The following is an 18,043-nucleotide window of genomic DNA, read 5'->3' on the forward strand; positions in this document are numbered from 1 at the left end:
GGCCAAGCCCGGTGTCAGTTTGACTTCTTTCTTGATGTTCCCCGGAGGGATACGTTAACATATGTATAGTTGAAATCCTTAGAAATACTACAAGTTTTATGACATGAATTTTATGACACACAATGTCACGTAATATATCATAGGATTTTGTAGTAAAAAGGCATATGTTATTTTTAAAATTTGTATTATTTTAACAACATAACATTTGAAAATATTGAAGTTTAAAACTAGTTTATGTGTTCGTAACATATAAAAGTTAAACCAATAATTTATAAACTAGTTATAGTTTTTTTTTGACATAAAATAATGATACTTTATGTGTATTTTTGTATTATCTAGCACAAGTAGTACATGTATTCTCCCCTGAAAATATATAAAAAAGTGGCCGTAACACTCACTTTAACGAGTGGTTGATGATTTGTTTCGAGTATTTGATGCGAAAAACCGAGAAGTGTTCTTTCTAAAACGAACCGTCAGGACTAATTTAGTTACCTATTTAACCAAAGAATATATTTGGTATTAATTACTAATTATGGGGTTGTTTCGGTAAAATAATTAATAATTAGGACTTATATTGTAATCATATTTCAAGAAATGGACTAAAATGGTTTATTTGAATTCCAAGTTTTGAGTTTTTGATTTATTTTGCAAATAAATCTCAAAGGGAGGCGGTAATTTAAATAAATGATATGTAAGTTTACACGTTTAGGATCTATTTTGACAGGAGGTAATTTACCTCCTGTGTTTGTCATGCATGCGAAGTGAAAAAAAAAGCAAAAGAAAAAAAAATAAAAATTCGTGACTTCGTCAAGGCTCGATCGACACTACACATACATAACGAAGGTGGGGGGTATTTTTGGATATATTAAAATGAAGTTTGGAAAAATGTTGATTACCTCCTATGATCGTTAGATGCTCACAAATCAAAAAAAGAAAAAAAAAAGGAATCAAAGAAACTTCGATTTGGCCATTTGCGATTTACAGGGAAACAAAACAAACAACAAAAAAATATAAAAAGAGGGGGAGGTGGCTTGCGGTGGATGAGGGAAGTAGTAGGAGGTGGCAGAGGGCGGCAACACCAGGCACCAGCAGTTGCTGGCTACAGTCTGCGATGGCAGCCTCTGTTCTTTGGCTGTAAACGACGAGGGAAGGTGCTGGAGTGGAGGGGGAAGGAGGGTGATTTTAGGGTGGTTTTTCCTTGCCAAATCACTGGAGAAAGTGGTGGTGGAAAGGTGGTGTTGTGGTGGTGATTAAGATCAAAAGAAGAAGAGGTGGAGAGGGAAGATGGTGGCTGAATTTGTGTGATGAATTGATGAAGATTAAGCCTCTGTTTATAGCTAGAGATGACACTCATAACCTATAACCTTTTTGAGAACATACCTCCACCCATGCATGCATTGTACTCTTTGGAAATGAATGTACACTACCTATTTATATATATATATATATATATATATATATATATATATATATATATATATATATATATATATATATATATATATATATATATATATGGTTAGGTTATTGCGTTATAACTATCTATTGTGTGCATGTACGATTGATTTTGGACCAATCATTTTAGTTAATTTAAGAGAGTAATTAATGCATATTACATGAACCAACTAGTCAAGGCCCAAAACCCCTAATGTCCCAAGGCCTAAAGATGGCCCAAACGGTTTTCTGAGAGTACGCCATGTGTACCCCTTATTACGCCCAATGTACAACTTGATCTCGGAGGGGTTACGGGGCCACAACCCACTACGTTCAGCATACTCAGCAGTACGCCCAATGTAATCCCCTAAAATCCAAACCCTCATTCAAAGTCTTAATGCTTAAATACTTAACGTCCAAACTTCATATCTGACTCTAATGAACGTCCAAAATCATAAACTTGCAAGCTTTATGCCTTTGCATGGCTACATGGAGCTCAAAACTAAAATCCTAACTTATAATACCATCTAAAACCCCATATCTCTATCATGGGTGAATACAAAGGACGAAGCTTGCATTTTTATGTCACCAAACTCCCAAAAATGTCTGAAAGGATATCTCAAATGGTCTGGAGTAGGCCATACTCATTAGACCAAAATTTTTTGGACAAAAGGTCATAACTTGCAACCTAACAAGATTTAGCAAGGAAAACATCAATATTTGAACTTTATACCCCTTGTAGATGCACAAAGACGTGAAGAATCTGGATCTAAAAGCTTGAGAGCAGCACTACTTCTCTAATTATCTTCCTTTACTACAAAGAACACCAAAATAACACTCAAAAACTTCAAAACTCGCACAAAAGAATTAGGGTTTCAAGATGGGGGCTAAGAGGGATGGATGATAGAGGCGTAGAAGGGTTTAAGGCCATAAAATTCCTTTAAATAGGGTCCAAACCATAAAATTTAGTGTTTTCCATCTGCATGAGTATGCCCAACGTACACATGCATCATTCAATGTACTAGAGGAATTCGTGATCATACATTTAATGACCTACGTCCGAGGTACCTATCTCGTATGCACAACGTAGAAACCAACTTTGTAAAATTTTAATGAATCATGCTAAAAACGAAAATACCTGGAACACTGGCATTACAAATCTCCCCCACTAGAATCACACTTCGTCCTCAAAGTCTGCTGCTACAAACAAGTATGGGTAGTGCTCCCTCATCTTGTCACCCGACTCCCATATCCACTCAGAGCCTTTCTGGTGCTGTCATTGCACCTTCACTAGGTTCATCACTTTGTTGTAGAGCCTTGGTCTTCCTATCGAGAATCACAATCGGCCTCTCTACATAGTTCAGGCGCTCATCGACCTGAATATCATCCAAAGAGATCACCGCAGAATCACTGGCTAAATACTTCTGCAACTGAGAAACGTGGAAGGTGTTGTGGATCTGACTAAGCTCGTCAGAAAAATCCAACCGATATGTAACCTTGCCCACCCAGGTGACAATCCTGAAGGGACCTATAAACTGGGGGCCCAACTTGCCCCGCTTCCGAAACCGGATGACACCCTTCCAAGGTGACACCTTCAGAAGCACAAAGTCCCCCACCTGAAACTCGAGGTCTGAACAACGATGGACTGCATAACTCTTCTATTGGCTTTTCGCAACCCGCGACCTATCACAAACTTGTTGTATCAACTCAGTGGTCTTGAGCACCACTTCAGTACTCCCCATGACCTTATGCCCGACCTCACCCCAATAAACCGAGGTCCTATACCTCCTACCATACAACATCTTGAAAGGTGGTCGATCAATACTGGCATGATAATTGTTGTTGTAGGAGAACTCAGTCAACGGAAGGTAAGAATCCCAACTCCCTCCAAAATCTAACACACATGCCCGAAGCATATCTCCGAGCGTTTGAATTTTCCACTCACTCTCTCTATCGGTTTGGGGTGGTATGTTATACTAAGTTGCAGTTGTGTACCCCAATTCCTCATGAAACTTCCTCCAAAACCTACATGTGAAACGAACATCTCGATCCAAAACCATCGAAACTAGTACTCCGTGCTGAACCACCACCTCCTTAATGTAAATGTCATCCAACTTCTCAGCTGATATACTCTTGGAAATCAGAATGAAATACACGCTCTTGGCCAATCTATCAACAAAGACCTATATAAAATCAACTCCATGTGTCGTCCTTGACAGCTTTGTGATAAAATCCATGGTGATCTCCTCCTATTTCCACATGGGAATGGGTAACAACTTCATCTTGCCGTGAGGTCTCTGATGTTCGGCCTTGACTTTCTGGAAAGTCAGGCACTGCTCTACAAACCATGATATATCCCTTTTCATATAAGGCCACCAATAACTCAACTTCAAATCCTTATACATCTTCGTGGTGTTGGCTTTTGAGCAATCTAACACTTCCTAAGTGTGCATGCAACCCTAATAAACCTTGGATCTATGTTTTCTTCTAAAATACATGCAAATAATAATTTCCAAGGTTTCTTCCTAACTAGCATAGCATAAGGATTATGAATCATAAAACTACTAGTAGAAATACATACCTTTTGATGATGGTTGACTGTTTGGAGTTTGAGAGCCAAGCACCAATAGTGTGAATGCCTCAAATGGAATCACAAATCACCACAAACACTTGGAAAACTTTGAGAGAGTGTATACACACTTATAAAATCGGCCACACACAAAAAACCACACTAGTGTCACTAGTGGCTATTTCATGCAACATAAGCATGCTTATATAGTGTACATGATTAGGGTGAAACCCTAATAACCCATGACCTTTCCTTTTCCAAGGATCCATGGGTTAAAAGCTCCATGGATCATCCATGGACTTCCATATAAGCCTAGCCCATTAACAAATGAATGTTAGCCCACACCATATAAAACAATAGCCCACAATTTAATTAGTCTTCCTTTTAATCTCTAAATTAATTCATAATTAATTTAAGACTAAGACTAATTAAATAACTTCATATTAATATATTATAACTTACAATATATTAATAAACATATGTGTATAACTCTCATAAAATTATCCATAAATAGTTCGGGTGAAGTGCAACCCAAATGGACCATGCCGGGTCAGGTCAAGTATGTACCAAATAAGTTATGGACTTAGACACCTTATCCAACACACTCCCACTTGGATAAGTCTAATAACTATATTTGTGTATGTTACTTCAGGAACCAACCAGCAAATGTAGCTCTCGAAAACTCTGTTGAACTATGAAGTGCCATTTTAGATAAGTGATCATATAATCCTCTGTTCTCATGATATCAGCCGGACAAATACATGGAACAACGTCGTACTTATTGTCCAGCAGTTTGTTTCCCGATTTTCGATTTGTTTGACAAAGAACTTAATCGAACACATCAATTTTAGTTCTGACCAGCCGGTACATAGGTCACAACAAAATCATCGAGGGGCCCAGATATCGCTTCTATTTCTAGAAGGAACAGATAAACTTCGACTCATATGCTTGTTCTACTACTTGTTGAATTCTACACAAAGGCACGTTTAATAACATCAAGTTACTGATGCGTTTACGTGCAATCAATGCACAACCAACTCATAGGTAACAATTCATATCTCTAGGTTTGAAGATTTATATGATATTACCGTCTCACGATCACTCGAGATAAATTCCATGAAGTGATACAAGTGAGCGTGGGTTTAATCCAATACTCATAACTTATGAGCACTCATGAATGTTGTAGCAACCATTGCTATGACTAAACCCATTTAGCCATCTACAAACTCGATTCATGACAGTCTTGATTCATACCTACTTCCAACATATGAACGACTGTGGAGTGTTTAAATAACTTAGTTATTCGGAAAGAATAACCTAGCTATTTTGGAAGTCAAAACATGCAAAGTGAAACACAATAATAATCGAATCCAATATGGTCTCAGAACCCTTTTGAATATAAATAGAACAACCTTTTATTTATCACCATATTGGTTACACATTATTCATTGTATAATGTTTCAAACAATCAACTTAAGACTTGAATAAAGCAACAGTCGTCCCATGCTCCTAGCATGTACACTTTGTTTTTCTAAACAATAGTTATGCCATACTCCAAGTATGCACACTATGTTTGTCTATGATCCTTACATTGTGATGTAGATCAATTGAACATGATTCCAATGATACTCATTTCACAATCCCAAATCCTTATTGTAAATGTGAGAATCCCCGATTCCTATCATTTACCAAAAATCTGTTAGATTTTAAACTTTTATGCAATGTTCCTCTTGTAATGATTATGCACAAAGTCACCAAAACCTTGTCACCAGTCATTACAGAGTATTCCAAAGAAGGTCAACCTCTATGGAACGGAAGTCTCATATTCAATGTACATTGCTTTGAACATCCTTCTTGCATTAAGGTTTTCTAATCTTACATAGATTGAATAACTTCCACCTATGGAGACATTTCCATAGTCCCATTTTGACTATCAGTTCCGAACAAGAGTTACTTCTTTTCAGAATATGTCAATATGGTCCTTTCCAAAAACTTACATCATACTTCCAACTGTCCCTAAGCAACCAATCTTTGCGAACCTCAGATTTGTCCTCGACAATTGCTTAATCACTTTAGTCATATCCAGTTCTAGACTTTTCCCTTCTCAATGCCTTAAGCATTTGGAAAATTTAGAAAAGATGAATATTATAGCACATGCAATCGATCCTATATCCGAAGCATATGGGACACGATTCGTGATGTTTGACATAAAGACATGATACTAGACCAGTCTTTTGCTACAATATTTTTTATTTGTCATGTTTTCAAAATTTAACTATGAAGAGGGATGCCGTAATCATAATTGAATTTTGAGAACGCAATATATATAGAATTTCCTTAAGTCGAACCATTCAGACATAAAATTCATATATATATATGTCCTTGACTAAAGATGATTAAAATCTCAATCTAAGCTTCTAGAATTGAAATGAAGGATAATTTCCTCTCCCTTAATTATAGCAAAACAACTTTTCAACCCCTGCAACTTCACAAATTGAAACTTTGTTTTCTATAATTAACATTGCTAACTTGCAACACTAAACGTAATAATCATGCTCCCACTAACATGATGATTATCAGCATAACACTTATGCTCCCACTAGCTCTGACATATTTCCAGAAATCTGCTGGACTTCTGAAATTTAGATTCATACACCCTTTCTTAGATAGCTCACATGTATGTCTAAGCAATTTCAAGAACTATGAAAAGGGATGCCGTAATCATAGTCTCAATTTCTTAGGCCTTTTCCATTTCTCACAAGTCCATGTTAGTGTGCCGGTTAACCACACACGCTCCACTAACGACTTTTGAAAAGGCAAATAACACAATTGATATCTACGTAAAATCTACTTAGTGAAAGCGTTTCCTCACCATCATTTTCATGAATCGGAGAGAAACCTTATGACACTTAGATTTTATAGTCTATGAGTTCCTATCCATGTGAATTTGTCAAAACCATAATCACAAGATAAGGTTAGTGACAAATTCAGCCTTACATGGATTAAACTTGTTCAATCTTAGTTTCTTGTCACCTTGGTAGCACAAGGCCCACCAATGCTTCCAAGTTGAACTCTGATAACTCACATGCAAATTCAACTTATTTGAAGTAGGTACAGAAATAAGAATTATGTCAACACGATAGGTTGCAAACCTTAACTTGTGTGCTAGTGATAAATTACAGGTTTTACTCTTGATTAAATCTTGAAACTCTTTCAGGATCTTTAAGGCTCCCACTGTCCCCTTGACATATAAGTTTCCCCAGTCAAGAACCATTCCTTGACAAAACTAATATTCAAGGGATAGTGCGGATTCTTATCAAGACTAACACTTCACACAATTGGTCTTAGTTAGTCTTTGTCTCATCCAAGACATCACAACTTACCAATCTCAAATGTACAAGGGTAGAAACATTCTACACTACATTTAATAAGTGTTTTAAACCTTACTTTATGTCACTCAATGTTACAATCTTGGAGCATGACTCTAAGAATTGTTTGGGAACGAAGTATGACTCATCTTCTCGATCTTAACCAATCCAACAATTCATGACCTCTCTTCTTAGCCATAACAATGCACTAAGACGTCCTTAGAGTATGAATTTGTGATATGTTTTCATAATCATTAAGATGATCATGAAATACGATACTAAAGTACTCTCCCATCCTTTCAGATTTGAGAAACTTTTATCTTTCTGCCAAATTTGATTCTTCTCATTTGTTTTGTCATACATTGTAACCTTTCCAATGTTACAGAATTATACTTAACCTTATAAGTATAATCATATTTACTAATCTTTAGTAAATCATGACAAATCAATCTTTGTGGTGGACCTTGACCAGCGCACACCCAGTGTACCTAATTCCTTAGTCCTTCAATTGACTCACATATACATGTGATCAAAGAATTAGTCTTAATTTTCAAAGATGAAAATTCTCATTCATCATACAATACAACTTGTATGATTCCAAGTTTCTGTCTAATTGAAACTTGGGTGATGAAAAACTTTCTTCATTTGGTAAATTCAGACACTACCACAAATGAAGGAATCAAATCCACTTTCCAATATTGCTATTACTAGAAACATATAAGCAACAATTTTCCACAGATGCCATTGTAACGATATTTTTAAAATAAATAAAATTAAAACCCTTTTTTTTTATTTTAAAACTTTGCGGAAAAACTTATCCTTACAATCCACATGAAAACCTTGTTGTTATCTATTCATAAGTAATATATTATAACTCTTAAGCAACAGCTCAAAATTCTGATTGTCGAACCATGCGATCGAAACCCACCTTCGCAATCAGAATCAACATATACTTACTTTAAGCTTCCTATCTTTTCTTTGATTCTTAAAACCATCAACATGTAACCCATTCACATTATGTAATAAGAATCTCCAAATAGGAACTTAATAGAGTTAGATAGTGGACTTTACCCGAAGTAGAGTCAAACCTCTTGACTTGATCAACCTTATGACCTTTCAGGTGAATAGGGCAGCTCCGCAACCAATTCCCCTTCCTTTGGCAACAAAACACATGGACCCTTTGGTAATGGCACATGGGACTATCTCAGACTTAGCCTTTCTCTTTACCATTTGGTCAACCGAGTTGACTATAGCCGATCCCTTTCCATTGGGAAGAGAAATCTTTTTCTAGATATCCAATGCTACCATTGTCAATGTCCATTTATGACTTGGGAAGTTGTTCTTTTAATCAAATTTGCTTTACTGGTGTTCCAAATCATTGTTGATTCCACAACAGCAAGCAAATAGATAACATCATTAAGGGTCATGTCATAGTCTGCCTCATAGTAGTCCCAAAGAGACTCACTATGTTACTAAGAAAGTGATTGAACATCCAACCCTTCATGAGACTTTGACACCCAACTCTCACGGCTTGTCAATATGTGACTTTATCTCCAAGATGTGAGCACACATAGACTATGCTTGCCAATAGGGATTGAGTGACTTTAAACTTTTCAAGAACTTGTGGGTGAGGGAGAATAATTGGCGGAGGTAGAGGAAGTGAAGCATGATGTTGAGGGACACCATCTTCAAGAGATTTAGGAAGATCATAGTTTTCTGAACCAGACATCTATAATGGGAGAAAATCAAGTTAGTTGATTCAAAGTCCTTAATATAACACCCAATATGAAATATTAAGGCTAGCACGCAACACAATAGTTTATAATTTGGAAGAGGCATGCCGTAATCCAAGCTATAAAATATTTGAAGGTAGGCGAATGACGATTCACCAATTTCCACCATGAAAAACGAAATAATTTATTAGGTTTTAATTGGATTTGAAATTCCTAGATCTTTTGAGATTCATTGAAAATTTCAATGGCATGTTTCAATCTCGAGTGTGCCCTCTCAAATTTTGTGACTGGGATGCCGAGGATCACAAAACAAGGTGTGAATAACCATACCAATTCACTTGGTACCCTTAATATTATCACCTAATCAATGTGCCGGTTAACCACACACACTCCATTGATCCATGACAAACATTAAGTCACCCTTCGTGATCCTTACTAGTCCAAGTTAGTGTGCCGGTTAACCACACACGCTCCACCAACGACTTGGTAAGGTACAAAGTGTGAATTCCATGGGCTAGCACCAAATTCACATTTTTCCTAAAGTAACTAAGATTGGGAATTAAATAAAAAAAATATTTAGTTACTTTGTAATAATCATTATACTTTTAATGAGAATTTAAAGTCATTGTCCTACCCGTTCGGCTAACGACCCTCCACCAGTCAAGCAAGCGGTGGGTGAGAGTGGACACCCATTAAGTTGCCATTTTATAGGCAACAACCTTATACCCACCTTATAGACCGGCTTCGTGAATGAGGCCTACTAACGATAAAACGACTTGTTCTTATACATATATATAATAATTAACCATTAATTTTATAATAGTATAAGGGTAGAATTTTAACTTTTAAAACTTCTAGGGTATGGAATTAAAGTTTGTGTGAGACTTTAAAAATTCCAAAACTTGAGGGCAAGTTTTGAACAATTCATAAACTTTTGGATATTCATAACTTATGAGTTTTAATTAAGTGTTTAATACTTTTAATGAAGAGTCTCTTGGAAATCCATAACTTGAGGACAAGTTATGAAGTCCATAAAAGCATTTATTAGAAAAACTCTTCAAAAGTGTAACTTATGACTTCTTAAAAAACATTTAAAAGGAAAACCTTTTGGAATTCCATAACTTGAGGACAAATTAAGAATTCCATTAAAACACATTAAGATCAAGAATTAACTAACAAACAATTTGCAAATAATTCCTATGATCTAACAAAACTCATATGAACATGAACATCCACATCAACAATTTCAAGAATCATATGAACACATATAAACTTGAAATTTTGATTATAACTTTGAAATTGGTCCACCATCATCATTACCACATCAAAAATAGGTTTTATGAGTCCAAAACAGTTTAAGGTAATGATTCTAGACCAATTCCAGCACCAAAACCCGAAGATATGCTGTCTGGGGGTCCAACTCGTCGAGTGCATGAACCAACTCGCCGAGTTGGATGAATTTTGTCTTGGAGTCGTCGAGTCCCTTCATGGAATCGGCGAGTCAGCTGTGCAGACAGCATAAAATCTTCGATTTTCAGCAATTTGCATCAAGTATTCAAGAAAACAAGCCTAGGCTCTGATACCACTGTCGGGTTTTGAGCAATCTAACACTTCCTAAGTGAGGTCTCTGATGTTCGGCCTTGACTTTCCGGAAAGTCAGGCACTGCTCTACAAACCATGATATATCCCTTTTCATATAAGGCCACCAATAACTCAACTTCAAATCCTTATACATCTTTGTGGTGTTGGCTTTTGAGCAATCTAACACTTCCTAAGTGTGAATGCAACCCTAATAAACCTTGGATCTATGTTTTCTTCTAAAATACATGCAAATAATAATTTCCAAGGTTTCTTCCTAACTAGCATAGCATAAGGATTATGAATCATAACACTACTAGTAGAAATACATACCTTTTGATGATGGTTGATTGTTTGGAGTTTGAGAGACAAGCACCAATAGTGTGAATGCCTCAAATGGAATCACAAATCACCACAAACACTTGGAAACCTTTGAGAGAGTGTATATACACTTATAAAATCGGCCACACACAAAAAACCACACTAGTGTCACTAGTGGCTATTTCATGCAACATAAGCATGCTTATATAGTGTACATGATTAGGGTGAAACCCTAATAACCCATGACCTTTCCCTTTCCAAGGATCCATGGGTTAAAAGCTCCATGGATCATCCATGGACTTCCATATAAGCCTAGCCCATTAACAAATGAGTGTTAGCCCACACCATATAAAACAATAGCCCACAATTTAATTAGTCTTCCTTTTAATCTCCTAATTAATTCATAATTAATTTAAGACTAAGACTAATTAAATAACTTCATATTAATATATTATAACTTACAATATATTAATAAACATATGTGTATAACTCTCATAAAATTATCCATAAATAGTTCGGGTGAAGTGCAACCCAAATGGACCATGCCGGGTCGGGTCAAGTGTGTACCAAATAAGTTATGGACTTAGACACCTTATCCAACACGTGGTCCCTGGATGGATCGGAAACTTGGACTTATGAGCCTCTTCTAGAACTGCTTTGCTCACTCCACCAGTAGTTGGAACCTAAACTCTACCACAATAAGTCAACAAACCCCTATTATATCTGATGAATAAAGGAATCTACCCCATGATATGCTCTCTCATCCAATTTTACCTTTTCAATCCTTCCACCTGAGCCTTCTTGATCAAATCCAACAAATGAGAAATGATAACCATCCTCAGATAGATATCCCCGATAGGTACACTCATTGCCTTACCATTCAAAGCATTGACCACCATATTGGCCTTCCCAAGGTGGTACAGGATCTTGTAGTCATAATCCTTTACCACATCCAACCATCTTCGTTATCATATTTTTAAATTTTTCTGATCCATCAGGTACGTCAAACTCTTGTGGATAGTGTAAATAGTAGACCAAATTCCATACAGATAGTACCTAAAAATCTTGAGGGCAAAGACAACAACCACCAACTCTAAATCGTGTGTAGGATAACTCTCTGCATGAGGCTTCAACTGCCTCGAAGCGTACATAATCACATGTCCTCTCTACATGAGGACAACTCCCACACCCAAGATAGATGCATCATAATAAACCACACAATCCTCCATTCCCTTGTGAAGCACAAGAATTGGGTCCTCACACAATCTCTGCCTCAACGTCGCAAATGCCACATCAGGGCGAGTACAAGTCATAACATACATGATTGAGCCTACAACGGAAGCATATGGTACTCGCCTCATCTCAGCTATCTCAGCCTTTGTACTTGGGCTTTGAGTCTTACTTAGTTTGGCGTTACTCTGGATCGGTAAGTCACCTTTCTTGGAATCTTGCATGCTGAATATTTTCAACTCCTTATCCAAGTAGGTACTTTGACTAAGTCCAATTAGTCTCTTACTCATGTCTCTTAATATCCTTATCCCTAGGATATAGGCAGCTTCTCCAAGGTCCTTCATAGAGAAACACTTCCCAAGCGAGGACTTAACCTCTTGCAAGGTTGGGATGTCATTTCCTATGAGTAGTATGTCATCCATATACAATACCAAAAAGCTAACTATACTCCCACTAGCCTTAACATATACACATAACTCATCCTCTCTCCTCGAAAAGCCAAACTCTTTGACTTTATCATCAAACCAAAGATTCCATCTACAAGATGCTTGTTTTAGTCATAGATGGATTTCTCAAGCTTACACACTCTATTAGGGTACTTTGCATCCAAACCCTCTGGCTGAATCATGTAAACATCCACAACCAACTTTCCATTAAGGAAAGTGCTTTTGACATCCATTTGGCATATTTCATAATCATGAAATGCAACTATGGATATCATAACCCTAACAGACTTAATCTTCGCTACTGGTGAGAAGGTCTCATCATAGTCAACTCCCGGAGTTTGAGTAAAGCTTGGTCGTTACATTGTTAACCAAGTTCCAAACTTGATCGTCATACATGGACTAAATCTCGCTGTCCATAGCGTCTTTCCATTTGGCAGACTCAAGGCCTGCCATGATAAATGCATCACCTTCTGTAGTAATATGGAAACCATAATAAAAATCAGGTGTGCTCCTAACTCTTGTGGAATGCCTTAGAGGTACGGACTCATCAATCGGCTCAACAACAGTTTCCTCCTCCGGTTGATTTCTAGTGTTTGAGGTTCCTTCACCGCTTGACTCTTGAAGTTCTTCAAGGTCAATTTGCCTCCCACTGTTTCTTTGGCTTGTGAACTCTCTCTCACGAAAGACTCCTCTCCTAGCCATGAAGACAACATTGTCACTCAGTCTGTAGAAGAGATAACCACAGGATTTATGTGGGTAGCTGATGAAAGTACACCGTATACTTTGATGTTCGAGCTTTTCGTGAGTCTCACGCCTCATGAAAGCCTCGCAACCCCAAATCTTGATGTGGTCTAAAGTGGGAACTTTCCCAGTCCACATCTCATGAGGTGTTTTGGCAACCTTTTTGGTAGGGACTAAATTAAGGATATGGGCGACAGTCTCTAAGGCATACCCCCAGAATGAGATTGGTAACGATGCTCGGTTCATCATGGAATGAACCGTGTCTAACATGATTTGATTGCGACTCTCAGCCACACCATTCAACTGTGGTGTCCTAGGAGGTGTCAATTGTGTAACAATTCCACATTCCTTAAGATAGTCCAAGAACTTGATACTAAGATATGCACCAGCACGATCGGTTCAGAGCATCTTTATCTTCCCGCCCAACTGATTCTCCACTTCTTGTTGAAAATCTTTGAATCTTTCAAAGGTTTCTGACTTATGCTTGATTAAGTAGACATAACCATATCTACTGTTGTCATCAGTAAAAGTCACATAGAAGCGGTTAGCATCCATTGTGGCGGTTCTAAAGGGTCTACACATATCTATGTGTATGAGGTCCAACAAACCTTCACCCCTAGCATAAGTACCAGTGAAGGGTGACTTAGTCATTTTTCCAAGTAAACAAGATTCGCAACTATCATCTGACGTTAAGTCAAATGACTACAAGACTCCAGCCTTTTGGAGTTGGCCTGTTCGCTTCTTGTTGACATGTCCAAGACGACAATGGCACAAGTGGAAGAATCAATATGCAATACATTATTTCCTAAGTTGTCTACAACCGACACTGTTTCATATACACCATTACAAGGTAATGCTTTAAAATAAAAAACACCATTATAAAAAGCATTAATACCACTACATTCATTATCAAATGAAAAAGTAAATCCTTGTTTGTACAAACCATGAAAGGAAATAATATTTCTTGCCGTTTTAGATGAGTAGCAACATTTATTCAAATCTAATATTAACCCACTACTAAGCAATAAAGAATAAACTGCAATCTTGGTAACATGTGAAGCTTTCCTATTCTCCATGATCAAGTTTATCTTCCCGTGCCCCACATCCTCACTTCTTTTTAGGCCCTGCAAATCAGAACAAATGTGAATTCCACACCACGTATCAAGGACCCAAGAATTAGTATGTGGTGAGTTATTAGACAATATAGTGTAAATACCTGCATGGGTGGGTTTAACTTTCCCATCCTTAACGTCCTGCAAGTACTTGGGGCAGCTTCGCTTCCAGTGCCCCTTTTCCTGACAGTAGAAGCATTGCGCATCCTTCGGATTGGAAGAGTGAGTGGCAGAACCACCTTTGGTTCCACTTGAATAGGAGCCATCAAGAGACTTTCCCTTGGTACCCTTCGAAGGGGTCTTCCTCTTTTTCCCTTTACCTTGCCCGATTGCCAGAATAGGGGCTGTAGTAGGAGTGGTAACAACATTTTACCTTTGAAACTACTTTCAGCAGTCCTTAAAAGTCCTTAAAGTTTGCTAAGTGTTACCTCCTCCTTGTTCATATGATAGGTCATGCGGAACTGATCATAACATGAGGGTAAGGAGTGTAGAATGACATCTATTGATAACTCCTCATCAAAGTTCACATTTAACTTTAGCAAACGATCCATGAATCTGTGCATTTTCTACAGGTGGACCATGATAGACTCTCCATCCTTCATTTTTGTTGTTATCATGGAGGTGATGATTTCATACCTTTCCTGACAAGCACTCTGATGGTATCTTTCCATCAGGTCCTGGTGCATCTCATAAGGGTAGAAGTCTTCATAGGATTTTTGGAGTTCTGTTGTCATGGTAGCCAGCATGATAGAAGAAACCTTAGTGGCATCCTTCTCATGGGTAGTGTACTCGGAAATCTCCTCGAGAGCAGCAGACGACTCATCGATGACCCTAAGCTCCTTGTCGAGGACATATTCCTTGTCCTCATAATGAGTGACCATCCTTATGTCCCTAATCGAATCATTGAAATTAGTTCCATCAAAGATGACTCTTCCAGAAAGGTTCATGAGAGAGAAGGAACCAGTAGGGTTTGAGCCAAAAGCATTGTTGGAAGACATCTGAAAAGGAAGAAAGACAAGTTTAGATTAGATAAAAAGTCATTAATAAGACACCCAAATGAAATATTAAGGCTAGGACCCAACACAATATTTTATAACTTGGAAGAGGGGTGCCGTAATCCAAGCTAAAAAATATTTGAAGGTAGGTAAATGACGATTTACCAATTTCCATAATGAAAAACGAAATAGATTATTAGGTTTTAATTAGATTGAAACTCTTAGATCTTTTGAGATTCGTTGTACAATTCAATGGCATGCTTAAATCTCGATTATGCCCTTCAAGTTTGTGACTGGTATACCGAAGATCACAAACAAGGTGTGAATAACCATGCAAATTAACTTGGTACTCTTAATTTTATCACCTAATCGATGTGATGGTTAACCACACACGCTACACCGATTTATGATAAACCTTAAGCCACCCTTGTTAGTCCAAGTTAGTGTGCCATTTAACCACACACGCTCCACTAACGACTTAGCAAGGTGCAAAGTGTAATTTCATGGGTTAGCATCAATTTCACATTTTCCTAAAGTAACTAAGATTGAGAATTTAATAAAAACATTTAGTTACTTTATTATCATTATACTTTTAATGAGAGTTACAGTCTTTGTCCTACTCGTTCGGCTAACGACCCTCCACCAGTCAAGGAAGCGGTGGGTGAGAGTGGACACCGATTAAGCCGCCATTTTATAGGCACCAACCTTATAACCCCCTTATTGGCCGGCTTCGTGATGAGGCCTACTAACGGTAACACTGACTTATTCTTATATATATATATATATATATATATATATATATATATATATATATATATATATATATATATATAATTATTATACTTTTAATAATATAAAAGTATAAGGGTTGAATTTTAAACTTTTAAAATTTCACGGTTTGGAATTAAAGTATTCTAAAGTGACTTTACATATTCCAAAACTTGAGGGCAAGTTTTGAAACGATTCAAAACCTTTCATTTCTATAACTTATGAGTTTTAATGATTTTAATGGAAAAGACTTTTGGAATTCCATAACTTGAGGACATGTTATGGAGTCCATTAAAAAGCATTTAGATCAACAATTAAACTCACAAGCATGTCAAATAATTTCTATGATCTAACAAAACTCATAAGCATGCATAATTCATATCACCAATTTTAAAAAATCATATAAACTTAATATAAAACTTGAAACTTTGACAATTATCTTTGAAATTGGATAAGCACAATTATTACCACATGAAAAACAAGTTTAACAATCTAAAAACAGTTTAGGGTAATGATTCTAGTTCAATTCCAACACTGAGACTCGAAATTCTGCACTCAAATCAATAATATATTGAATTAATATAAGTCAAATAAAGAACTTCGATTCCTTGTGTCTTACTTAGTATTAGAATTTAGAATTCGAATGAAAACCACCCAATTGTAGGCAAGAAATATCAGAGTGTCTCCAGTTGGGGCATAGAAAGAAGACTTGAACTCGACGTTTCCTCAATCTGAATAGATTAATCTGGATTATAGGCCAGCAAGCCCGAAACCAGCAAGTAAGAGCCTGCTGGCAAAGAGAATGTTAGTGAGTCTTAGCCATGATCAGACGGATGGTGTCAAAGACGAGAATGAAGAAAGAGGAAAATGAGACATTCAATCATGATTTAGCGGGGGCAGTTAGATGATGTAAGGTATGCTTTAGAAGGCCTAGTTCAATTTGAGAGGTTTCCCATGCTCTCGCTCCTTAGAAAGATTAGGTGATAGGATACGCCGACCTTTAGTTAGAAAGAGCCGGGTGACCCTTTATCAATCTGCTTTTGCCGCTAGCCTCTGTTTTGCTTTCCCAGTTCATATCTAACTCGTCGAGTGCAAGAACCAATTCGACGAGTTGGATGAATTTCAACATGGACTCGTCGAGCCACCTCAGTGGACTCGGTGAGTTCACTAAACAGTGAGCAAAAAATCAATTTTTAAGCAAGTTGCATCAAGTATAATTGAAAACAATCCTAGTCCTAATACCAATGTTGGATTTTGAGCATTGTAACACTCCTATGGTGTGCATGCAACCCTAGAAACCTTGGATCTATCTTTTCACTATTATACATGCAAACTTTCATTTTTCCAAGGTTTCATCCTAATTAGCATATCATGGGGTATATGTAATACAAAATTCTAGTAGAATGACATACCTTTGTTGTAGCTTTGATTCCTTAAGACTTTGTGAGCCTAGCACCCCAAATATTACACCTCGAATGCTTCACACAACACCACCAACAATTGGAATAACTTGAGAGAAGATTATATTGCACCAAAATCGGCTAGCCCTCACTTGTGTATCTCTTAAGTGCTGATTTTGCTTGTATGAGGCTTCTTTATATAGTGTGCTTATTAGGGTTACACCATGTAACTCATGACTTTCCACATTCCTCATGATCCATGGGTTATAACCTCCATGGAGTATCCATGGGTCACCCCATGGGTTTAGCCCAACATGAAGACCTATGGATCATAAGCCCACTATATAA

Source organism: Lactuca sativa, chromosome 4 (assembly GCF_002870075.4).
Source record: "Lactuca sativa cultivar Salinas chromosome 4, Lsat_Salinas_v11, whole genome shotgun sequence".
In the NCBI taxonomy this organism is placed as follows: Eukaryota; Viridiplantae; Streptophyta; class Magnoliopsida; order Asterales; family Asteraceae; genus Lactuca; species Lactuca sativa.